Source organism: Nicotiana sylvestris, chromosome 3 (assembly GCF_000393655.2).
Source record: "Nicotiana sylvestris chromosome 3, ASM39365v2, whole genome shotgun sequence".
NCBI lineage: Eukaryota > Viridiplantae > Streptophyta > Magnoliopsida > Solanales > Solanaceae > Nicotiana > Nicotiana sylvestris.
This window is the reverse complement of record NC_091059.1, coordinates 43818246-43845299: the sequence shown is the minus strand read 5'-3', so window position 1 is coordinate 43845299 and position 27054 is coordinate 43818246.

Below are 27054 nucleotides of genomic sequence, written 5' to 3'. Positions count from 1 at the left end.
GGTGTTTCCTCTGGAGTAGTATTTGGATAGGAAAGCGCGTTGCAACAAAGCTGTTTGGAAACATGACATTGCGGGTCAAATTTGTGTGTCCTATTTCTATGATGTGAGACAGGGTCTCAGCCTTGTGTTGTGGTAGTACTGGTGAGTTTGAGGTACAACTCTCTCAGTTGAGTCATTTTCATGAATTGAGTATGTTCGGACTGTTTCTTATTGGTGCACGTATTATGCAAGTTGTGGCTTAGATATGTATTGATGTGTCATGTCACCAGAGTAGTGTGTTTGGTCAGAAGAGATCGTTGAAATCATTAATGAATGCGAACGGATTCAATTTCAGTATGTGTGATGGGTAAATATTGAGGTTCGGTTCAAAATTTGCTATGGTAATTACCAGGAGAGAAATGACTTCATGAATGGTTGACATAGGAAATGGTTATGATTTATTACGTGTTTCCTTTATCATTGGCAGTATGTGAAAGTGTTGGAATGAGGCTTTAGTTGTTAAGAGGTTTCCTATCGATATTCGATTATTATGTGCAGCTATTGTGAATAGAAATTATTGTTTCGAGTGTTTGAGTTATGTGGTATATCAGATAATTGCATCTGATGTTGCAGGTATGGGTTATTACAACTGGTTCGGGCTTATTATGAGTATGGATATGAAGTTCTAATCTTGTGTATGATTTCGTAAGGTGTAGTGTGGTTCTATGGTTTATGGACTAGATGGATTGTGAAATTTCAGCTATGTTGTGTTATCGGACCTATGCGAGATAGGGTAGTGTGGGATCACCCATGGGTATATTCTTGGTAAGGTCGTTTAGCTATTGGTGGGCTTATAGGACAACTCTGGGTACGCTCGAGGACGGGCGTTTGTTTAAGTTGGGGAGGATGTGACGACCTGACTTGTCATCTCGTGAGTTACAACCCCGTTTTTCCCATTTCCTATTTCTTTATGCTTCATTATCAGTGTTGGGTGTGAACGAGTTGATTTGGATTGGTTTTAGTAGGAAATGAGACACTCAGTCTCTTTAAGGAAGGTTTGTTTTGGAAAAGTCAACCAGACATTGACTTATGTGTTAGAGGGCTCGGATTTGAATCCTGATTATTCGGTTAGCTTCGGGGGATGATTTGTGACTTAGGAGTGTGATCGGAAGTAATTTTGGAGGTTCGGTGTAGAATTAGGCTTGAATTGGCGAAGTTAGTATTTTGGCGAATTCCGGTTTATAGGTGAGATTTTGATCCGTGAGTCGAAATGGAATTCCGAGAGTTACTATAGCTTTGTTAGGTGATTTGGGATATGTGTGCAAAATTTCAGGTCATTCGGACGTGGTTTGGTCGGGTTTTTGATCGAAAGTGTATTTCGGAAGTTTTTAGAAAATTAGGCTTGAATTCGATGAGTTTTGGGTAATTTGATGTTGTTTGAGGTGTTTTGATGATTGGAAGAGGTTTGAATAATGTTATGAATTATGTTGGCATGTTTGGTCGGGGTCCCATGAGGCTCGGATAAGTTTTGGAAGAGTTTTTGGAAGATTTTTGTCGTTTGAGCATAAGCATGTAATGATCCAAAGGTCCATTTTTAGTTCTAGAGATCGAAATTTTATTTCGAGATTTCCAGAATTTAAATAATGAATTATAGGAGTGATCTGGAAAGTTTGGTCTAATTTCATCAAGTCGCGATTGGGTTTTTGACACGAAACATGAGTTAATTGTTTAACGAGCGAAATGGATATCGCACTGAGCAAACGAGCTCCGAATTGAGTTTCGATTGAAGGACTATGTTCGTATCATTATTTGTGACTCATAGGAACAAGAATCATCGAATTCCGAGTTCGTATGATGGACTTAGAGCCATTTTTAGTGAAAAGCAAAGTGCTGCAATTTTTTTGGCTGCTGTAATTTTTTTAGCAGCGTGAACAGTAACTGCGCGTGAACAGTAACTGCGCGTGAACAGTGACCCCGCGCGTGAACAGTACCACGCGGGTGAACAGTACTTCCGAAACAAAATCTGGGAAGTGAATTTATAAGACATTTCATCCGCGAGCTAAGTCATTTCTTTCACCATTTTTGGGCATTTTGAGAGCTACTTGGGAGCAATTGAAGGGGGATTCGAAGAGGATTGATTGGAGGTAAGTTTTATGAGTTAAAAACATGACTATATTGTGAAATCATCCTTGAAATTCATGAAAATATAGCCAAATTATAAGAAATTAGGGCTTGAAATTGAAATTCTAAATTTGGGATTTGAGGGGCCATTTGTGGTCCGATTTGAGAGATTTTTGTATGTATAGACTCGTGGCGAGATAAGGAACCCGATGACTTAAAAATTTCTGAGTTTCGAGATGTTGTCCCGGGGCTCGGGTTTTGTCAAATTCGTGAAATTTGATATTTTTCGATTGATTTCGATTGGGTATTGTCTCTTTAGCATAATGCGACATATTCGTTGTGATTTTGGGTAGATTCGTCGCACGAGCAGGATAATTTGCGAGGCAAGGGCATAGCGAGCTAGATATTGACCGTCTTGAGGTGAGTAATTGATGTAAATGATGTCCTGAGGGTTTGAAACCCCGGAATTTCACATCGTAACGCTATATTAAAGTGACCTGCACGCCGGATAACGGGCGTGGGGTAGAGCACCATTGGGGATTGTGACTTGGTCCGTCCCAAGAGATGTTTTTACCGTGTTTTCTACTTAAACTAAATTGAGAATCGTCCTTAGTTGGATTTAATTGTTACATTTGGGCTTCTTACCAAATATTTGAATCCTTCAGGGATTGACATCACTGTTTTCGCATACATGCATATCATTTGATCTCAGTCCAAGGTTTTAAATACTGTTTTGCAAACTCATCCATCTTTCTAAGATTTGAAAACTTAAATGATATTTCTAAATGATATTTCGGGCTGAGAACTACTGTTTTATAAATGCCTAAGGGCTTATGATGATTTCTAGACTGAGCATGGATCGGACTGCGCGCCGCAGCAGTGTTATATTGATATTGAGGCCGAGAGCCTGATTGATTACATTGATATTGAGGCCGAGGGCCTGGTTGAATATATTGATATTGAGGCCGAGAGTCTGGGTAATTATACTGATATTGATATTAGGCCGAGGGCCTAGATTTGATGCCACGAGATGGCTTGATATTGCGCTTGGGCTGTAGGAGCCCCTCCGGAGTCTGTACACACCCCCAGTGAGCGCCGTTGATGATAAATAAAATGGATGGCTCGGGCTGCACGCCGCAGTGGGTACTAGAGAGTACCATCATATGCATTTCATTGCACTCATGCATAAAGTGTACCATCATATGCATTGCATTGCGCTCATGCATTTGTTTTTATCTGTATATGTCTCAGTAATTGGTACTCTGATTTAATTTACTTGTTGCTTCACTAATTGTTTTTCTAAACTGCCAGTCATAGTTTACTTTGTATTTCCATGATTTCTTATTCTCAGCCTTTATTTATGTTTATTATTCACTGGGTCGGAGTACTCACATTACTCCCTGCACCTTGCGTGCAGATCCAGGTAGACCACAGGCTCAGTGAGGATTTGTTTAGCTGAGCAGCAGTATCCGGGAGTATTGAGGTAGCTGCATGACGTTCGCAAACTTGATCTCTCCCCTCTATCTCTATCTTTTATTCCGCATTTTTCCTAGACAGACTTGTAATACGTGGATATTCTGTATTATAGGCTCATATTCGTGACACCAGATTCTATTGGGCTATGGTGTGGTATTTTAATTTAACTTCCGCAGATTTTATTATTAATTATACACTTGAATGTAATGACTTAGTAAATTCTCTGTGATATTTATCTATAATCTAAATAAGAAATTTGGGATAATGTTGTTGAATGGCCGGGCTTGCCTAGTAGTGTGTTGGGCGCCATCATGACCGGGGTTGGGGTCGTGACAAGTACGTATTCAAATCAAAGTTCGTGCTAGTTGAATTCAAGATTATTATTCGTGACAAAAAATATAGATTCAAGATCAAGCTCCAAAAGTCCTTGAATTTATTTACTATTGAAAAGAAGAATCAGAGGATTCATAGAGATTGTACACTCATATTATTTGAAATCAAATACTACAACTGTTACAATATTTTTCGGTCTTGATTTTATTTTCTCAATGCAATTTATTGTCTACAATACTTTTACTTTGTATAAATTATCAAAAAGAAAGAAAAAAACCAACATCCTTTTACCACGTTTTTCTTCTATATCCTTTCATTAACAAAAGATACACTAGCTATTATAGTTTTAGTTCTACATTGTCTTTAATAGTTTATAGAAGAACAACGAAGTATTTATAGTAAAATGCTAACTTTTAATGTCGTAGAACTATTTGAATCTGCATAGAAGAAAAAATAAAAGTGTATCTCATCTGTGACTATCATAATTTATTATGCAATTTAAAGATTCAACTATTCCTAATTTTTAAGAAATTAAAATCAACTAAAATTTTATTTGTTAAATCTTTCATTATAAAATTAGGTTAAAAAAATTAATATCTAGCACTTTAAATTATTAAACTTTTTACCTTATATGACTTTCCTTATAGTAGTCCATTAACATTAAAGCTATATTAAACTATAAGATTTTACGTTAGCAATAATTTCTAAGAGTCAAAAGCACAATGATTCGAAATTGACACACTAATATGGCTTTTTACCTATTTGAAAGTTGAATTTTATTGAATAAAGTTATAGTTAATATTTAAAAATTTAATATTAAGAATTTAATTAAGTTACTTTCTTTAATATTGAGAATAAATAATGAAGTCTCTGAATTAACTAATGAGAAAAAGAATACAATTTAATTGTTTTTTCAAATTCATCATTAAGAAATTTATTTTTCATGTTGACAAAACTCTTAAGGTATATAAGTTAATTTTCGTGTGGAAAATATTAAACATGAACGAAATTAAAAAATCGATTATAATATAAAATTAAGAGTCAAATTGATAACAACATAAATTTGAAGCAATAACAATGAAACAGTAGAGGACAAAATATATTATAAATGAGTTATCATTTTTTTCTTGCATTCTGTCAAACAGGTGACAATGTCTCGGTATTTTCTTTTTTATACTAAGTTTTTTGTTATAAATATTATTCACCATTAGTAATTCCTTAAACTTTATATTGTTACTATCAATCTTTAGGAGGTATAGTGCCAACTGTCATCCTAACTTTCTAGAAGATTAGAAAATTTAATTTTTAATTTTTAAATTCTTATATAAGTCCTTTTTAAATTAAAAATTAAGGCATCTGAAAACTTTTATGGTATAACATATTTTTATTTATTGAGCTAGAAAAATGGGAACAACATTTATCATTTTTCAAAAATAAAATTAACTTTTATTTTACAAATTTATCCAACTCAAATGAATAATCTAATAATATTTACGTAATTTTTAAAAAAATATGTATTTATTGATATGGATACACGCACAAAGCGTGTACCCTAAAAAATCGGTTATACATTAAAGACAAGATACTATAAATGCAAGTAGTTGTATAAATTATTTGAAAAAGTGGTCGTCGAATAGAAAAGAAAAATTTGAACATATCTAGAGATTAAATATTATGCATGAATCATGTTTGAATGATTTTAACTTAGAAAAAATAAGAGAGGTTCCAGCGGAGGGTCAATTAGGAGGCATGATAATGATGTGAAAAAATGAAGTAGTCAGTGTTCACAATGCAGTTCGTAGAAACCGGGAGATTCATACAACAATAGAGGTATTACCTATTCGTAAAAAATGGTTTTTTTCTTCAATTTATGCTAGTACTAGTGTCCAAAACAGAAACATAATGTGGGATAACCTAGAAAATATAAGTAAGACATACAAAAGACCTTGGATAGTAGGAGGTGACTCCAATGATATCTTAGCCTCAAACGAAAAATTTGGGGGAAAACCTATGAAAGATAGTAAAGCTAGTTTTATATGGTCTAAGCTAAACAGTTGCAAGTTAATAGATTAAGGGTATAAAGGGTGTAAGTATACATGGTCCAATAATAGACATAGGAACAAGGGTCTCATTATGGAATGACTAGATAAAATCTTACGAAATGAGGAAAGGATTGTATTATTCCCAAAAAATTCTATAATTCACTTACCCAAAACATACTCGGACCATAATCCTTTACTAATTGAATTAATTCCTAAAAATAGGTTGCACCATAATGTACCCTTCAGACTAGAAACCTTCGGGTGCAAGCATCCAAAAAATACTAGTTCCAATAGTTATAATACTAGTATTTTTCTTCAACAATTAGAACAAGATTTAAAAAGAGAATACAATGATATCCAAAAAATCGAAGAGGATTATTGGAAGTTAAGGTCTAGAATTTTTTGGCCAAACGGCGGTGAGGCAAACCCTAAATTTTTCCATATTTCTACTACCAATAGAAAAAGAAGAAACAAAATTAATTTCTTCAAAGATGACAATGGAAACTGGATTAACGAACACCACCAAATTATGTCACATGTTCTTAAGTACTTTACAAATACATTCACAACCTCACGTTCCTCAACTAAGTGGACTACCCCACTAGGAAGCCCTTCTTCATATCCTAAGCTAGACCTAAAATCTTTAGACATACCCCTACTAGATATTGAAATTAAAAAGGCTATATACTATTTCAAACTCTTTAAAGCCTCAGGACCGGATGATCTCCATCCATTCTTTTTTCAGAAATATTGGAAAATCATAGGGCAGTCGGTAACTAAACTTTGTCATGACATATTCAACACCCCAGAAATTCCTAAAGATATCAACAAGACCTATCTGTGCCTTATACCAAAAATTCTCAATGCTAATAACATTAGGAATTTCAGACTAATTGGTTTCTATAATACTATCTACAAAATTATTACAAAAAATCTTGCAAATAGACTAAAACCTTTCCTAAAACAATTAATAAGCCCTTAACAAGCAAGTCATGTCATGCCATAAAGAATGACCTATACCTTTTTTTGCAACCTATCAGGTCAGTGTATCAATAACACAAAATCAAAAAGTCTCTTCTCTATAAACTGCACCCCTTCCATTAGTAATTATACTAATAAACTAGGTATAAAGAAATGTGATAAGTTTGGTACCTACCTAGGTTTCCCAATACTAAGTAATTGTCCAAGACCTTAAGACTTCCAGTTTATTACGGACAATATGAGAACTAAGCTAGCATCCTGGAAATTAAAATTCATTAACATAGCAAGTAGGACTACCCTAGCTCATTCGTGCCTCAACTCAATTTCCAACCACTATATGCAGTACACCCTTCTTCCCAAAAATATCCTTAACAAGATTGATAAAACTCAAAGGGATTTTATATGGGGTAGCATCATTGAAAAAAGGAAAATACACCTTGTTAATTGGACTACTTTATGTCAACCAAAAAACAATGGAGGCTTAGGCATTCATAGTGCTATTTCAAAGAACTTATGCACATTAGCAAATCTTGCATGGATAATTCTTACAAATGCTACAACCCCTTGGGCTCGTTTAATCATCACCTCTTATAGTACAAACAGAGGTAAAAATAGAAATTCCTTCATCTGGAAAAGTATCCAAAGAGGCTGGGATATTTGCTCTAAAGGTATCACTTGATCACCACACTACCTTTCCAACATGAACATATGGGAAACCAACAGGATATATAATATGGGAAATCTTAGGAAAGAAGTTACAGGTCCTCTAACTACAAGTGACCTCTCAGTAAAAATAAGAGATATTTTTGACAAGGAAATTTGGTGCTTTGACAATTTATCACTCAACCTTCCTAATAATATCAAGGAAAATATATCTAAAACAAAAATTCGCAACAAAGGCTCTACCAATGACATTCATATATGGTCCTTAAATACAAAAGTTTTTTCACAACAAAAACTTGTTACACCTTAGTAGAACCTCCTTTAATCAATCAATTAGACTTATCTTGGATTTGGAACATAAATTGCCCTAATAAAATTTAATTCTTCTTGTGGCAGTGTCTTCATAATAGAATACCTTTCCGGAAATATCTCTCACAAATTGGAATGAAAATTGACCCTTTGTGTCCTATATGTAATCAAGAAGAAGAATCTATAATTCACATTTTCCTACGATGTCAAGCCGTACAATCCTTTTGGAAAAACCTTGGGTGGTATAAGTCTTATAAAAATAACAACAAGCATTGACTCCTTCAAGTAAAAGACTTAGATTCCCCCCTTATAAATAACCTCCTTAACTGGAGTTCCTTCTTCCCATTCTCCATTTGGCATATTTGGCTTAATAGGAATAATAACAATCAAAATAATACGGACTATCCTATTAATATTAATCATATCATCCAAAAAGCAACTGAATTTTTGCTACTCACTGAAAAAGTACCCAACACATCTACCAAAATCCCCATACAGATCAAATGGAACAAACCACCTAGAGGGTGGTTTAAACTCAACATCGATGCTAATTTTAAATATCATAACGAAAAAATTGGTCTTGGAGGAGTAACCAGAGATACCTATGGGAATTGGATAGTTGGATTTGCTAAATCTACCCAAGCTAATGGATCACTACAAGCAGAAATGAAGGTACTCATTGAGGGGCTCAAAACAGCACACGAATGGGGTAAGTTTCCGCTAGAGATAGTGACGGACTCCACGGAGGTAATTCATTCAATAGAATAAGGGAACAAATTATATAACAACATTGTTGATAAAATGCAGGTTGTTCATGCACAAGCAGAAGGTGATCCTCCAACACACCTTCGAGCAAGGAAATAGGATTGCACATCACTTGGCAAAGAAGGCAAGGCAGAAAGGGAAACAAGTTTTCGTATTACCACCATGTTATATAAACTCTTTTGTGGAAAGTGACCAAAAGGAACTCTATATTTGTGTTAAGACGTTATCTTATGATGCTTGTAATATCCAAGCAAGCTTAGGGAATCAAAGTGTCCTTAGTGACACAAACTATGAAGGTTATGTAGGAAACAAGTAGTTATTAATATATAATTTTCCTGTTTGCTAAAAAAAAAGAGGTTAACTTTGAACATATAGTTTTTCTTTACGCTATATCTTTATGATTGTTCTAATAGAACATCAGGGAGGTCTGAAGCTAGCTATTAGGATCGTTTGAGAGGTTTTTGGTTGTTCTCAAAAGTTTAATAGTGGATATAAGTTATTAGACGTTCATTAGGATTAGCTAATGTTTCAACACCTTAAGGGACTTATAATTCCATTAATCAACCATATATTAATAATGTGACGACCCAATTCTATTATAGTCGTGATGACGCCTAACACCGTTGCGAGGTAAGCCAACACTGATCAATTTAGTAGTTTTCCGTTTTTAATAAGTTTGCTAAGTAAATAAATTTCGTCATCTTAAAATATTTAGGAAATGACAGATGTAAAATACTTAAACGAAAGCAACTGAGTGCAAATCGAAATCATAACAATGAATCCAAAATCATAAATCTACTAGTGTTTGCAAAGACCTAGTGTCACAAGCATATCAGCATTCTAGTAGATTATACAAAAGAATACTAGTCTACTGTCTGAAATAAAATAGAAAAAAGATATAACAAAAGAAAGACTCCAGTTGCTGTAGAACGGCTCGGAAGGCAGCTCACCGTGAAGTCTCGTATTGTAAGTCAAGCGTGCGCGCCAGACTGATATCCAGATGCACCTGCCTCAGATCCTACAAATTTAAGTGCAGAAGTGTAGCGTGAGTACATAAACAATATGTACCCAGTAAGTATCTAGTCTAACCTCGAAGATGTATTGATACTTACTAAGGGCCAACAATATAATACATGAAATTCTAATTAAACATGATGTATTGATATGACAATAAAACACAGAATAAGAAATAAATGCACCATCCTTTTACCATATTTATGAACCGAATCACTTCCTTCATTTAAAATTAGTACTCTCTCAAACAAATGAATTAATATCAAATGCAAAGGGAGTTCTAGTTCTATTATCACACACGAATTCTGCCGAGAACGTATGGCCTGATCCAAATATACATATACATAACTGTGTGTACTACCGAGGGTCGAACGACACAAACCATAGATGCATATATAAACCCGCCGAGGTGAACGGCCCGCTCCCATGAGAGTAATGGAAAAGTCACCATGCTCGCGGAATATAATTGCGACGTGGTTAAATATAAATTCATCAAGTTAATCATAACATCCCTCAATTCTTTTCAAAACAAAGAAATTCAACTTGAAACTTTTGAAATCATAAATACATCAACTTAGCTCCATTAGATACAATTAACAAATATAATCAGATAACGACGTTGTGACGACCCGACCCATCGTCTCGTGAGTTACCACCCCGTTTTCCCCAATTCCTATTTCTTTATGCTTCATTATCAGTGTTGGGTGTGAACGAGTTGATTCAGAAAGGTTTTGAAAGGAATTGAGACACTTAGTCTCTTTTAAGAAGACTTAAGTTGAAAAAGTCAATCGGACGTTGACTTATGAGTTAGAGGGCTCGGATGTGAATTCTGACGATTCGGTTAGCTCCGGTAGATGATTTGTGACTTAGGAGTGTGATCGGAAGTAATTTTGAAGGTCCGGTGTAGAATTAGGCTTGAATTGGCGAAGTTAGTATTTTGGCGAATTCCGGGTGATAGGTGAGATTTTGATCCGAGGGTTGGAATGGAATTCCGAGAGTTGCTGTAGCTTCGTTATGTCATTTTTGATGTGTGTGCAAAATTTCAGGTCATTCGGACATGGTTTGTTTGGGTTTTCGATCGAATGCGTGTTTTGAAAGTTTTAAAAGAACTTAGGCTTGAATTCAATGTAATTCGATGATTTTAGTGTTAGTTGAGGTGTTTTGATGATTGGAGCAAGTTTGGATGATGTTTTACGACATGTTGGCATATTTGGTTAGAGTCCCGAGGGGCTCGGGTGAGTTTTGGAATGGTTTCGGGCCATTTTTAGGCCAATTTAACTTGCTGGATTTTTGACAGCAAGGTTCGAAAATTTTGATGCGAGGAGCATAATTTGGAAACTTATATCTCGTAATCTCTAAGGAATCGAAAACTGTATAAAACATGAATGTTGTAACCCTTGTATGCTAGTTTCCAGAAATAAAAACCATTCATCATTTGGATATTTGTACAGAAAGTTATAATCGATTGAATAAGGGCTAGTAAAGCTATTTTGAAATTTCCCAGAAATTTCTGATGCGAGGAGGCTAATTTGGAAGCTTATATCTCAAAATATATATGGAATCGGAAAATGTATAAAACATGAACGTTGTAGCCCGTGTATTCTAGTGTCCAGAAATATAAACCATTCATCATTTAGATATTTGTACAGAAAGTGATAATCGATTGAATAAGGGCTAGTAAAGCTGTTTTGAAATTTCCCAGAAATTTCTGATGCGAGGAGGTTAATTTGGAAGCTTATATCTCGAAATATATATGGAATCAGAAAAAGTATAAAACATGAAAGTTATAGCCCTTGTATTCGAGTTTCCAGAAATTTAAATCATTTGTCATTCACACATTTGTACAGAAAGTTATGATCGATTGAATATGGCTAGTAAAGCTGTCTCTGGTGGACTTTTAGTGACAAAACTGGACTTTTAGTGACTGGCGGACAGAAATTGAAGGACCAAAAATGCTGATTTCTTCATTTTCGTTTTGGGATTTTTGGAGCTCGGTTCTTGGGCGATTTTGAGGTGATCTTCACGATTTCAACTCAAGTAAGTGTCCTATACTCGAAAGTGTTTATATTACATAAATCCATGGTTGTTTTCATCGTTTAATTCGGATTTAAATGGAAGAAATCAAGATTTTTGCAAAATCTTCTAAAAATGAAAAATTAAGATTTTGAGGTCGAGTTGTTGGCGAAATTTGATAATTTTGGTATGGTTGAACTCGTATCGGAATGGGTTGTCAGATTTTATAAGTTTCGCCGAATTCCGAGACGCGGGCCCCATGGGCGAATTTTGAGTGCAATTTCGGATTTTTAATGGAAAGTGTAGAATTCCATATAAAATTAATTCCTATAATTTTTATTGATTGAATCGAATTATTGTAGCTAGATTCGAGACATTCGGAGGTCAATTTGAGAGGAAAAAGCATTGTGGAGTAGTATTTTGCTCGGGTTTTTGCTAATTTCGAGAATTTTGGTATTTTTCGATTGTTTTGATTGGGCTTTGTTCCCTTATCATATTATGACATATTCGTTCTGATTTTGGATAGATTCGACGCACGTGGAGGCCAATTCGAGGGGCAAAGGCGTCGCGAGCTAAAGAAGTAGCCGGTTCGAGGTGAGTAATTGATGTAAATGATATCCTAAGGGTTTGAAACCCCGGAATTTCACATCGTAACGCTATATTGAGGTGACTTGCACGCCGGATAACGGGCGTGGGGTAGAGCACCATTGGGGATTGTGACTTGGTCCGTCCCGAGAGATGTTTTTACCGTGTTTTCTACTTGAACTAAATTGCGAATCATCCTTACTTGGATTTAACTGTTACATTTGGACTTCTTGCCAATTATTTGAATCCTTTAGGAATTGACATCACTGTTTTCGCTTACATGCATATCATTTGATCTCAGTTCAAGGTTTTTAAATACTGTTTTGCAAACTCAACAATCTTTCAAAGATTTGAAAACTTAAATGGTATTTTTAAATAATATTTCGGGCTGAGAACTATTTTTTTACAAATGCCCAAGGGGCTTATTATGGTTTCTGGACTGAGCATGGATCGGGCTGCGCGCCGCAGCAGTATTACATTGACATTGAGGGCGAGAGCCTGGTTGGGTACATTGATATTGAGGCCGAGAGCCTGATTGATTATACTGAGATTGATATGAGGCTGAGGGCCTAGATTTGATGTCATGAGAGGGCTTGATATTGCGCTTGAGCTGTAGGAGCCCCTCCGGAGTCTGCACACACCCCTAGTGAGCGCCGTCGACGATAAATAAAGGGATGGCTTGGGTTGCACGCCGCAGTGGGTACTAGAGTGTACCATCATATGCATTGCATTGCACTCATGCATTTGTTTTTATCGGTTATACTTGTCTCAGTATTTGGTACTCTGGTTTAATTGACTTGTTGCTTCACTATTTGTTGTTCTAAACTGCCAGTTATAGTTTACTTTGTATTTTTCCATGATTTCTTATTCTCAGCCTTTATTTATGTTTATTACTCACTAGATTTGAGTACTCACATTACTCCCTGCACCTTGCGTGCAGATCCAGGTACACCACAGGCTAAGTGAGGAATTGTTTAGCTGAGCAGGCAGTATCCGGGAGTATTGAGGTAGCTGCATGGCGTTCGCAACCTTGATCTCTCCCATCTATCTCTATCTTTTATTCCGTATTTTTCCTAGACAGACTTGTAATAGGTGGATATTCTTTATTAGAGGCTCATATTCGTGACACCGGATTCTATTGGGCTATGGTGTGATAATCTTTTTTATTAAGCAATCCACTAGGCATAACCTAGGGTTGGTTTTTATTAATATATAAAAAGAGAAACAAAGTGTCATGAAATCTTAAAAGGTGCACGAAATAAATTTTGTAAACTACATAATACCTATTATCAAAGTTGAGTAATGTACTCAATGTTGATATCACACTTTGTATAACTAAAAGCCAGCCCATACAATTCATGCATTAGTATACGCCTTTCTCCTTCGCATTTGCTTCTATCCAGTTGCAATTTAGGTCCTGCTGTTTGCATACATTACTCTATTTGGCTTATCGATCTCAATGTCCAGTCCATTCTTTTGTTGGTGTGTGGTATTTTAATTGAACTTCCGCAGATTTTATTATTAATTATACACTTGAATGAAATGACTTAGTAAATTCTCTGTGATATTTATCTATAATCTGAATAAGAATTTGGGATAATGTTGTTGAATGGTCGGGCTTGCCTAGCAGTGTGTTGGGCGCCATCATGACCGGGGTTGGGGTCGTGACAAGTTGATATCAGAGCCTAAGTTAATTGGTCTCGCGAGTTATGAGCCGGTTTAGTAGAGTCTCGTGGATCGGTACAGAGACGTCTGTATTTATCCTCGAGAGGCTGCAGAACTTTTAGGAAAACTTCACATTCTTGAATTGTTATCTTGCGTCCTTGATTCATCTTGAAAAGAAACTTTTGAAATTCCCTCCACGCATTCGTATGTGAGCATGGGCGCTCAGTATCAGATGTGCCTTGATGGCTTGTGATTCCCCGATCGAAGGGCGAGGTGTTATCTTTGTCAGTTTATAGTGGGCCAGTTTGGAGGACTTGAGGTTGGATCTTTGCCTATGGCAGGAGCGCCAAGGTGATGATTGTGTGAACAAGTGTTTTTGAACTTATATGTTCGATAGTGTCCCTGTTAGTGGAAATGATGGTTGTGGCTATGTGATGAGTATGTTAGTACTGAGAGGCGTATCTATATGACTTGGAAGCGACGGGAAGGGTCTGCTGAATGATGGAAGAACTAATAGATGCTTGAAGTCCATCGTGATTCAAGTTATAGCCCGAGTTATGGGCGTGTGAAGAATCTTTTCAAGTCTCCTAGTTGGGAGTGAAGTAAATTTCATGTTGCGGTATGAGTACAGACTCAGGAAGATCAAGTGACTGCGTAATGCTTATGGCGGTGGAAGGTATACGAAAATGTTATATTGAGGCGAAGCAGGTGGGTTATCTCGCGTGAAGTGTGCTAAGGCAGTGTGATCCTCATGTGAATGACAGAAGATCTCATGTGCAAATGAATTGTAAGTGTTGAAGTTTGAAATTTTTGGTTCACTTAAGAGAGTGAGTTTAACTGTTGCGAGATTGCCAAAGAGTTGAAGTACTAGATGAAATATGTTTACACAAGCTTATAGAGGATTTGAGTTTAACCTCACTAAGGTATTGAGGCAACAATGGAGTATATGCGTTATGAGTATAGTGTGTTGTGATCTATGGCTTCAAGCCAAGTTGGGGAGCTTGCTATTGGTTAGCGGATTGTGCGGTTATGTACTATGTTAGTTCCGATTTGATGCATGTTGGTGAATCAGTTCTGGTTGTGGAAATTGGGCGGAGAATGGCACGAGTGAAGGAAAATTTTGACAAGATGTCATGAGCTCGGATAAGCAGGAGATAAGTTTCGATGTTTACTGTAAGTTGGTATTGTCTTCAGCGTCACCTAAGATCGGTGTTTTGTAAAAAGGGTTTTGCGTCCTGGTTAATGATTCTTGATCGCTCTTCAGCGTTAATGCGATCGGTGGTTTGGAGGTACGCTCCAGATATTGTTGTGGTAGGTTGTGGGAGTGTGTCCCATGGGAAGATTATATAAGTGTGGCATGTGATCACTTGATTGATTAAAGAAGTAAACTAAGTATGAAGTTTGTGATGGTGTTGTTAAATTGAAGATTCAAGCCTGGAGGGCACTTGGCTTATTGGGTTGTGAACCGGGGAGGATTACTCAAATTGTGATGGTTGTTCTTGTGTGTTATGAGAAAAATGGGAGTTATTATGGACCTTTAAAAGGTTATCAGACTAGTTCAGCGTGATCGGAATCAGCTTGCAGTCGGTGGATAGATTTAATGTGAATAATGGCTCTATATCAGGCCAGATGTGTGCATTTTAGTAACGCGATCCTTATGGAGGAGTAGTTAGGTTGATGTTTCGTTGTCAGATATTTTGCGTAGTAATGCATTGCGCTGTGTGAGTTGTGAGACGGCTTGAGAAATTGCTATATGTTGAGAATCCGCGTAGGAATGACGTTATATAAGCAGCTTGGCTCTTGAAATTCAGACTGTACATCGCACCTCAGTTGTGCTTGAGTTTTGTAGCTTATAACGTTATATGTCCCTCAGAGATATTATTATACACTTAGCATGCTTACGACCGATACTCGGTATTTTGTTGTAATGAGCAAATTTGGCTCGATGTGCATCTCCTTATGTGAGATCTATGTGCGGATCGGGTGGCACGCCGCTATGGATATGTTATCTGGATCGGGTTGCACGCCGCAACAGTGTGATGTTGAGTATAGTTTTCTATATGCTATTTTGTATGTCTTGCTTCTTGTTTTCTAAGAAAAGTCCGTATTAGTGCGTGAGATTGGTAATTCATTCTAGAGTTCGTTTTCTTTTTTTGTATTGCGTTTGAATTGGTAGCCTATTGGAATATTAGGGCATCATATGCGACTTTTAATTATGTCTGGGGTGGCTTATTTCCTGAGAAGTTCGTAATGGGTGAGACGAGATTATTGAATTCGAGATCAGTGCAATCTGAGTATATGAAGAAAATTAAGGGGCTAAGACCATTGTTTGGTTCATAATGAGGTGATAGTTCTTGCCAGAAGTATAGACCCAATGAATTGTTGATTCGGCGGTGTTATCAATTTATACAGATCACATCCATCGTGTCGGTATTGTAAGAATTTGAACAAGACCTATGTATGTCATGCAGAGCATGGGATGTGTAATGATTTTTCTTCTAGATGGGATCAATGGAAGTTCTTGACTAGTTGAGTACGTAAACATTCATGGTTCGGAAGGGAGGTGAAGTACTCATGTTAACTTAGGATGATATGGTATATGCGATATATTGTGAAGGATTGAGATTTGCGTATGTAAGGTTATGGTTAAGTTGTGAATGGAAATTCATAACATTCTTAGGCGGTACGGGCAGCTTTAGGTGATTAGAGAAATGAGCTTCAGATGATTAGGATGAATGATCTTCAGATGATTAAGGAAATTGTATTTCTAATCATAGTGATTTGTAGAGGGTATATGTTTCAGAAAAAAAAGGCCAATGTGATTAAGTTGATGGCACTTCAATAGTATTGCGGCACTTTAAGGCTGGATCGACTGCTGATATTCGAGTTGCTTGTATGGCACATAGAAATTTTAGAGTATTTATCGTTGAATGATTGGGTATCAAAGGTGTGCATGTATTCGCACGGTGGAAACTTGAATCAGGGATGATGATTTGTGTGCCATATGGAGTTGGAGACTGGGAGTTCTCATGTACAAGCTAGGTTGTGGTGGTGTATCATGTGTATTCGACACCGTTTAGCGACAACCGGGATTCGAAGGCTCGAGTGGATCTTTGTTTGCTGGTATGTCAGATTTTGGATGTGATGTCGGAATTCGGACTGGTTGTCTTAGTGTTGAGTGATTATGAACTATCGCGCTAAGGGCAATACCGAAAATGCCATGGGTTGAGTGATGAAGTGAATTGGATTATGTTCTAGCAGAGTGGTTTATATTTCAAAGGACCAGCGGACGGTTGGGAAGGATTGATTTCTTAATTTGGCATTCGTGATGGATGTCAGTGCAAAGGTTGCTATCATTAATTTAGTTCCGGTGTTGGGGGACTTTTTAGATGAGTTTCATATGGCTAGGCATGTCGCCGGGCGAGGTTGTTGATTTCGGTATTAATTTGGTGCCGAGCACCGGATCGTCTGGCTCCGATAGGAGTTGTAGTAGTGGAAGTCGAGCAGGATGAGTAATTGGGTGTTGCTCGGTGAATAACGTACCAGTTATGTTCTATCAGGTTTGCGTGGTGTGTGTTATTTGTTTCACCATGGGTGTAATGATTTGCTTTGGCTCCAGACATCAATTGAGCATGGTTGTCGATTTCAAGCATAGTGACTTGAGGTGTTTCATGTGGAGTAGTATTTGGATAGGAACGCCCGTTGCAGCAAAGCTATGTGGAAACATGACATTGCGAGTCAAATTTGTGTGTCCTGTTTCTATGATGTGAGACAGGGTCTCAGCCTTGTATTGTGGCAGTACTGGTGAGTTTGAGGTACAGCTCTCTCAGTTGAGTTATTTTCATGAATTGAGTATGTTTGGACCGTTTCTTATCGGTTCACGTACTATGCAAGTTGTGGCTTAGGCATGTATTGATGTGTCATGTTACCTGAGTAGTGTGTTTGGTCAGAAGAGATCGTTGAAATCATTAATGAATGCAAACGGATTCGATTTTAGTATGTGTGATGGGTAAATATTGAGGTTCGTTCAAAATTTGCTATGGTAATTACCAGGAGAGAAATGACTTCATGAATGGTTGACATATGAAATGGTTATGATTACTGCGTGTTTCCTTTATCATTGGCAGTATGTGAAAGTGTTGGAATGAGGCTTTAGTTGTTAAGAGGTTTCCTATCGATATTCGATTATTATGTGCAGCTACTGTGAATAGAAATTATCGTTTCGAGTGTTTGAGTTATGTGGTATATAAGATAATTGCACCTGATGTTACAAGTATGGGTTATTACAGCTGGTTCGGGCTTATTCTGAGTATGGATGTGAAGTTCTAATCTTGTGTATGATTTCGGAAGGTGCAGTGTGGTTCTATGGTTTATGGACTAGATGGATTGTGAAATTTCAGCTATGTTGTGTTATCGGACCTATGCGAGATAGGGTAGTGTGGGATCACCCACGGGTATATTCTTGGTAAAGTTGTTCAGCTATTGGTTGGCTTCTAGGACAACTCTGGGTACGCTCGAGGACGAGCGTTTGTTTAAATTGGGGAGGATGTGACGACCTGACCCGTCGTCTCGTGAGTTACCGCCCCATTTTCCCCATTTCCTATTTCTTTATGCTTCATTATCAGTGTTGGGTGTGAACGAGTTGATTCGGAAATGTTTTTAAAGGAATTGAAACACCTAGTCTCTATTAAGAAGGCTTAAGTTGAAAAAGTCAACCGGACGTTGACTTATGAGTTAGAGGGCTCGGATGTGAATTCTGACAGTTCGGTTAGCTCCGAGAGATGATTTGTGACTTAAGAGTGTGATCGGAAGTAATTTTGGAGGTCCGGTGTAGAATTAGGCTTGAATTGGCGAAGTTAGTATTTTGGTGAATTTCGGTTGATAGGTGAGATTTTGATCCGAGGGTCGAAATTGAATTCCGAGAGTTGTTGTAGCTTTGTTATGTCATTTGTGACGTGTGTGCAAAATTTCAGGTCATTCGGACATGGTTTGGTTAGGTTTTTGATCGAATGCGTGTTTTGGAAGTTTTAAAAAAAACTTAGGCTTGAATTCGATGTAATTCGATGATTTTAGTGTTAGTTGAGGTGTTTTGATGATTGGATCAAGTTTGGATGATGTTTTAAGACATGTTGGCATATTTGGTTAGAGTCCCGAGGGGATCGAGTGAGTTTCGGAATGGTTTCGGGCCATTTTTAGGCCAATTTAACTTGCTGGATTTTTGACAGCAAGGTTCGAACATTTTGAAGCGAGGAGCATAATTTGAAAGCTTATATCTCGTAATCTATAAGGAATCGGAAACTGTATAAAACATGAAAGTTGTAGCACTTGTATTCTAGTTTCCAGAAAAATAAACCATTTACCATTTGGATATTTGTACAGAAAGTTATAATCGATTGAATAAGGGCTAGTAAAGCTGTTTTGAAATTTCCCAGAAATTTCGGATGCGAGGAGGCTAATTTGGAAGCTTATATCTCAAAATATATATCGACTCAGAAAATGTATAAAACATGAACGTTGTAGCCCTTGTATTCTAGCTTCCAGAAATATAAACCATTCAGCATTCAGATATTAGTACAGAAAGTTATAATCGATTGAATAAAGGCTAGTAAAGCTGTTTTGAAATTTCCCAGAAACTTCTGATGTGAGGAGGCTAATTTGGAAGCTTATATCTCAAAATATATATGCAATCGGAAAATGTATAAAACATGAACGTTGTAGCCCGTGTATTCTAGTGTCCAGAAATATAAACCATTCATCATTTAGATATTTGTACAGAAAGTTATGATCGATTGAATATGGCTAGTAAAGCTGTCTCTGGTGGACTTTTAGTGACGACTTTTATTGACAAAACTAGACTTTTAGTGACAAGCAGACAGAAACTTAAGGACCAAAAATGCTGATTTCTTCATTTTTGTTTTGGGATTTTTGGAGCTCGGTTCTTGGGCGATTTTGAGTTGTTCTTCACGATTTCAACTCAAGTAAGTGTCCTATACTCGAAAGTGTTTATATTACATAAATCCATGGTTATTTTCATCGTTTAATTCGGATTTAAATGGAAGAAATCAAGATTTTTGCAAAAACTTCAAAAAATTAAAAATAAAGATTTGGAGGTCGAGTTGTTGTCGGAATTTGATAATTTTGGTATGGTTGAACTCGTATCGGAATGGGTTGTCGGATTTTATAAGTTTCGCCGGATTCCGAGACGCGGGCCCCACATGCGAATTTTGAGTGCATTTTCGGATTTTTAATGGAAAGTGTAGAATTCCATATGGAATTAATTCCTATAATTTTTATTGATTGAATTGAATTATTGTGGCTAGATTCGAGGCATTCAGAGGTCCATTTGAGAGGAAAAGGCATTGCGGAGTCGTATTTTGTTCGGGTTTTTGCTAATTTCGAAAATTTTGGTATTTTTCGATTGTTTTGATTGGGCTTTGTTCTCTTATCATATTATGACATATTCGTTCTGATTTTGGATAGATTCGACGCACGTGGAGGCCAATTCGAGGGGCAAAGGCGTCGCGAGCTAAAGAAGTAGCCGGTTCGAGGTGAGTAATTGAAGTAAATGATGTCCTGAGGGTTTGAAACCCCGGAATTTCACATCGTAACGCTATATTGAGGTGACTTGCATACCGGATAACGGGCGTGGGGTAGAGCACCATTGGAGATTGTGACTTGGTCCGTCCCGAGAGATGTTTTTACCGTGTTTTCTACTTGAACTAAATTGAGAATCATCCTTACTTGGATTTAACTATTACATTTGGGCTTCTTGCCAATTATTTGAATCCTTTAGGAATTGACATCACTGTTTTCGCATACATGCATATCATTTGATCTCAGTCCAAGGTTTTTAAATACTGTTTTGCAAACTCAGCCATCTTTCTAAGATTTGAAAACTTAAATGGTATTTTTAAATGATATTTCGGGCTGAGAACTACTGTTTTACAAATGCCCAAGGGGCTTATGATGGTTTCTGGACTGAGCATGGATCGGGCTACGCGCCGCAGCAGTATTACATTGATATTGAGGCCGAGAGCCTGGTTGAGTACATTGATATTGAGGCCGAGAGCTTAGTTGATTATACTGAGATTGATATGAGGCTGATGGCCTAGATTTGATGCCACGAGATGGCTTGATATTGCGCTTGGGCTGTAGGAGCCCCTCCGGAGTCTGCACACACCCCCAGTGAGCGCCGTCGACGATAAATAAAGGGATGGCTCAGGCTGCACGCTACAGTGGGTACTAGAGTGTACCATCATATGCATTGCATTGCACTCATGCATTTGTTTTTATCGGTTATACCTGTCTCAGTATTTGGTACTTTGATTTAATTGACTTGTTGCTTCACTATTTGTTGTTCTAAACTGCCAATTATAGTTTACTTCGTATTTTTCCATGATTTCTTATTTTCAGCCTTTTTTTATGTTTATTACTCACTGGGTTTGAGTACTCACATTACTCCCTGCACCTTGCGTGCAGATCCAGGTACACCACAGGCTAAGTGAGGAATTGTTTAGCTGAGCAGGCAGTATCCGGGAGTATTGAGGTAGCTACATGGCATTCGCAGCCTTGATCTCTCCCATCTATCTCTATCTTTTATTCCGTATTTTTTCTATATAGACTTGTAATAGGTGGATATTCTGTATTATAGGCTCATATTCGTGACACCAGATTCTATTGGGCTATGGTGTGGTATTTTAATTGAACTTCCGTAGATTTTATTATTAATTATACACTTGAATGAAATGACTTAGTAAATTCTCTGTGATATTTATCTATAATCTGAATAAGAATTTGGGATAATGTTGTTGAATGGTCGGGCTTGCCTAGCAGTGTGTTGGGCGCCATCATGACCGGGGTTGGGGTCGTGACAGACGTCTACAAATCATGGTGTAAACCTAAAACTATCCAGACCTAAGCAAGAATAGTAGCTACGTATAGACTCTCGTCACTTCGCGCGTATGTAGCCCCTACAAATAGAAGCTCAAATTAATTAAGCTCACCTATGGGGTAAATTCCCTCTTACAAGGTTAGAAAAGAGACTTACCTCGGCTTAAGGCATACTTTCCGGTCTAAGATTGTGCCCAAACCCTCAATTTGGCGCCAAACGACTACAAACTAGTCAAATGTTATATAAAATAATTAAGACATGCTTAAAAGTTCATGCCCTAACTATCAAAGTGATTTCCCAAGACTATTTGTAAAAATTCCTAAAACTCACCTCGGGTCCACGTGTCCGGATTTCAAAAATTTTTGAAAAACGTTGTTGCTCATAACCTAACAAACTCAAATATATGATTTTTTCTAAATTCCATAACAAATTTTGTGGTCAAATCTCATTTTTATCAAAAACCTAGATTTTCACTTAAACCCATAATTTTCACTAATTTACATATTATAATCTACACTTAAACTATGTATTTAACTCAAAATTGGTAGAAAACACTTAAGTCCAAGTGCTAGGTGAAAACCCCTCTCAAGAAGCTCCAAAAATCGCCCAAAGAGTGAGAGAAATGTGTTAGAAATGGCTTAAGTCTCGTATTAAATGAACCCTTCTGCCCAGCGACTTTCACACCTGCGGTGCCTTGGATGCATCTACGGTCCCAGACGCGCGGAAAAATCCTCGCAGGTGCGCCTTTCCCTTACTTGGCCAATCTCCGCATCTACGGACAAAGGGGACTGCTTCTGCGTGCCTTCTTCCCCTGCGACCACTATTCTTGCATCTACGGTCACGTAGGTGCACTAAAACCTTCGCACCTGCAGATGGGTGAGCTGCCCTCACTGACTCGCTTCTACGGCTCATGGCTCGCACCTACGACTGGCCAAGTGCAGGTGCAATTATGACATGTTGGTCCTAGCCTCGTCCGGTTGACACTAGGGGCTCCCAAGGCCCTGCCCGAATGTACCAACAAGTTTGAACTCATAAAACGGACTTGCTCGAACTCTCAGAATGCGCGAAACAACATTAAAACTAAGAATCACACCCCAAACCAAATTGAATCAACCTTATGAACTTCAAGTTCTTCAATTTACTCCCAATGCACTGAAACGTACTTAGACTACATGGAATGACACCAAATTCTGCGTGTAAGTCTTAAATGATATTATGAAACTTTTTCTGGTCTCGAAATTTCATTCAGACCTCGATATCACCAAAACCTACTCCAAACCAAATTTAAAGAACTTCTAAAACCTTCAAAGAACTAACTTTCACTATTAGGAGCCAAAACGCTCCCGGATCATCCAAAACCCGATCCGAACATACGCCCAAGTCCGAAATCATCGTATAAACCTATTGAAACAGTCAAATCTTGATTCCATGGTCATTTTCTCAAAATATTAACCGAAGTCAAACTTGGCATTTTTAGCCAACCTTAAGGAAGCAAGTGTTTCGATTTCAACCTAAACCCTCCGAAATTCCGAATTAACCATCCCCGCATGTTATAAAACAGTAAGAGCATGCACATGAAGTCTTATTTCGGTGAACGGGGTTCTGAAAAGCAAAAATGACTGGTCGAGTCGTTACAAATAACCAACATATAAAAAAAGTCAGCCATAGCACATTATTAATAATTTTGTTTAATAAAAGATAACCAAACAAATCATGCTTACAAATTCAAACGATCAAAAAGAGGAGTAGAGTTGAGGTTTTAGTGACCTCCTTTAGAGAAACAAACCAATCAAAGACTTAGTTTAGTCGTTTCGAAGCCAAAGACTCAAACTTTCAATCAGTAGGTAAAGTCAAAACCAGAAAGAGAGAGGAAATAAGAAATTAAGTAAGAACTCAGACATCAATTAAAGATTTCTAAGCAATATTGTATTGTGTATTGATTTTCTTCAAATGTTAGATGTTCTTGGGTGAGAGCCATTAAGGCTAGTATTAATAGTGCCTTCAATGCTTAGGGTTCCAGTAGATTCAAATAGTTAGTGGAAAATGCCGATGAGTTGATGATGTGAGCACAATCGGGTGAATCAGAAAGAACATAGGGAGAATTGATGAAGGCATTTTACCTAGGCATGTGAGGATCAGAATCGATTGTTGATGAGCAAAATCCATTGGCTAAAGCTCCAATGCCTAGAGGTCACTATGTTTGACCTTTGGACATTGAATACTTATGATGAAGCTTTGAGAAATCTTCATGCATGCTCTGATTTGATGGAGCATAAGATAAATCAGATGATTTGAGGATTTTCTCTTCTAGCTTAGGGTTTCAGGTTGGGGCATTTCAAATTTTAACGACAAAAACGGAAAAAGATCCGATGGATTCGTGGCTGAGGAGGAAAAAGAGATAATTTAAAATGAAATATTATGACCTTGCACGAATTTGTGCAAGGTCTGATGATTGATGGGTTTAGGCGGATGAGAGAAGCGAGAGCATTTCAGGAAATTAGGGCAGCCGAATAAGGGGGAAATGATTTTAGTGTTAGGGGTTTGGGTGGTCGTCTCTAGGGATAAGGTTAGGGGAAGGGATCTGGGCCGTTGATCTTTTAGATCGACATACCTAATAATTCTAGGTTTAAACATTTTTAAATAGAGAATATGAGGGTCGTTAGATCTCCCAGTTTCAATGTAACGATCCGACTAGTCGTTTCATGAGTTACCACTCCATTTCTCTCATGTCTGCTTCTTTATGTGTTGTTCAGCTATATTTCATCGCATCGCGCTGGTTGGTTTGGTTTAAGAGTAATTTTGTAGAGAAATGAGACACTTAGTCTATTTTTGGGAAGCTTTAGTTGGAAAAGTCATCTAAAAGTTGACTTGTGAGTAAATTATCTCGGAAGTTTGTTTTTATGGTTCAGATAGCTTCGTGAGGTGATTTGGGACTTAGAAGCATGATTGAAATGTATTTTGGAGGTCCATAGTAGATTTAGGCTTGAATTGGTAAAATTAGAATTTTGACGTTTCCGGTCGGCAGTGGAAATCTTGATATCGGGGTCGGAATGGGATTCCGGAAATTGGAGTAGGTTTGTCATTTCATTTGTAACGTGTTGCAAAATTTCAGGTCATTCGCATGAGGTTTGATAGGTTTTTGGATCGGCTGTATAATTCGGAAGGTTTGGAATCCTTAGGCTTGAATCTGAGGGTGTTTTGATGTTGTTTTGAGTATTTTGAAGGTTGGAACAAGTTTTAATCGTGTTATGTGACTTTTTGGCATGTTTGGTTGAGGTCCCGAGGGGTTCGGGATGGATTTGGATGGTTGGCAGAAGATTTGGAATTTGAGTGGAGCTGTAGAATTTTCTCCTTCTGCACTTGCGGATTGGGAACTGCAGGTGCATAGGGATGACCGCAGGAGCAGATTTAGTCGTAGGAGCATATGGATAATCACACCTGCGGGCCCGCAGTTGCAAGCCTTGGGGCGTAGGTGTGGAAGTTGGCTTCCTTAAGTGAAAACCGCAGAAGCCGAAAAATTTCCGCAGAAGTGGTAGCCCAGGTGCGCTTATGGGACCACATATGCGGAATCCTTGGGTCTGAAAACTATATAAGTTTTCCTTCGTGATTTTTAGCCTTGTTTCACCATTTTTGAGACGAGCTTGGAGATTTTTGAGAGGATTTGAAGGGGGATTAAAGGGGTAACACTTGGAGGTAATGTTTTTGAACTCAATACTCGATTTTATGGTGATTTCTAACTGATTAGACAAGAAATTTCTGGGATTTAAGGGTTAAAATTGGAGAATTAGGGCTTGTAATTGGAAAATTTTCATTGGGGATTTAAGGGGCCAATTGAGGTCCGATTTTGATGTTCTTGGTATGTATAAACTTGTGGGTGGATAAAGATTCTATTGATGTGAGTTTTATCGAATTCCCAGATATGGGTCCGGGGGTCGGGTTTGGGGAATTTTGGGAGTTTTGAGTTAATTTGATTATTTTCGCTTGGGATTTATTCCTTTAGCGTAGATTGATGATAATATACTAATTTTTGTTAGATTTGGAGCATTTGGAGGCCGATTCAAGAGGAAAAGGCTTCGCAGGCTAGAGTTTGGACCGGTTTGAGGTAAGTAATGATTGTAAATGTTGTTCTGAGGGTATAAGACCCTGGATTTCACATCGTGGTGCTATTTTGAGGTGACGCACACACTAGATAACGAGCGTGGGGGCATGCACCATTTGGGATTGTGACTTGGTCCGTACCGTACAACTATTAAGTCGCATATTTGATTGAAAACTATTTGATACTATTGTGTTTTTGGAAAGTATCATTTTGTTTTTGGGTTGAATGCCATATTTGGGCCTCGTGCCAACTGTTTGGACCCTTAGGGGCTTTTTACTACTATTCCTCACTATTTTAACTTAATATTTGTACTCAGTCATGCTGTGTTTTACTGATTTCACAACTCAGTCGTATTTACTCTATTTTGATACTTTAAATGATATTTTGGGCTGAGCATCCTGCTTTATTATTGCCCGAGTGGCTTGAGAGGTTTCTGATTGAGTGAGGCCGAGGGCCTGTGTTGTGAGGATATCATGGGATCGGTCTACGCGCCGCAGCATGCTGTACTGATTTGTGATATATGAGAGGCCGAGGGCTTGATTTATTATGCCATGAGATGGCTTGTGATAGCGTATGGTCTTGGGAGCCCCTCTGGAGTTTGTACACCCCAGTGAGAACGTTTACCTAGTGTGAGTGATTTGATGTAGCCTGAGGGGCTGTTGTTGATTCATATTGTTGCTCGAGGGGCTGATTACGAGACTGTGAGGTATCCCGAGGGGCTAGCTCTGTTGATATTTTGCCCGAGGGGCGGTTTATGGTACATGTTTTGACCGAGGGTCTGGTTACGCTTCTATCATTTTTACCCACTATTTCACCACTTGTTTGAAACTATTGAAAGATGTTTTTAAAATAAAAAGGTTTTACTGAAACTGAGTTAATTTTTACGAGTTAATTGATTTCTGTATTATATTGGACATATATTGTTTTGATGTAGTGTTATGACGTGGAATTACCTATTCTCTTACTGCTCAACTGCTTTTACTTTTATTGCTTACTGGATTGGCATACTCACATTACTCCCTGCTTCTTGTGTGCAGATCCAGGAGTCTCGGGACGCGATAGTGAGTGCTAATCAGTCTTCCAGCAAGTCTCCGGAGTTGGCTAGGTTGTTGCTTGGC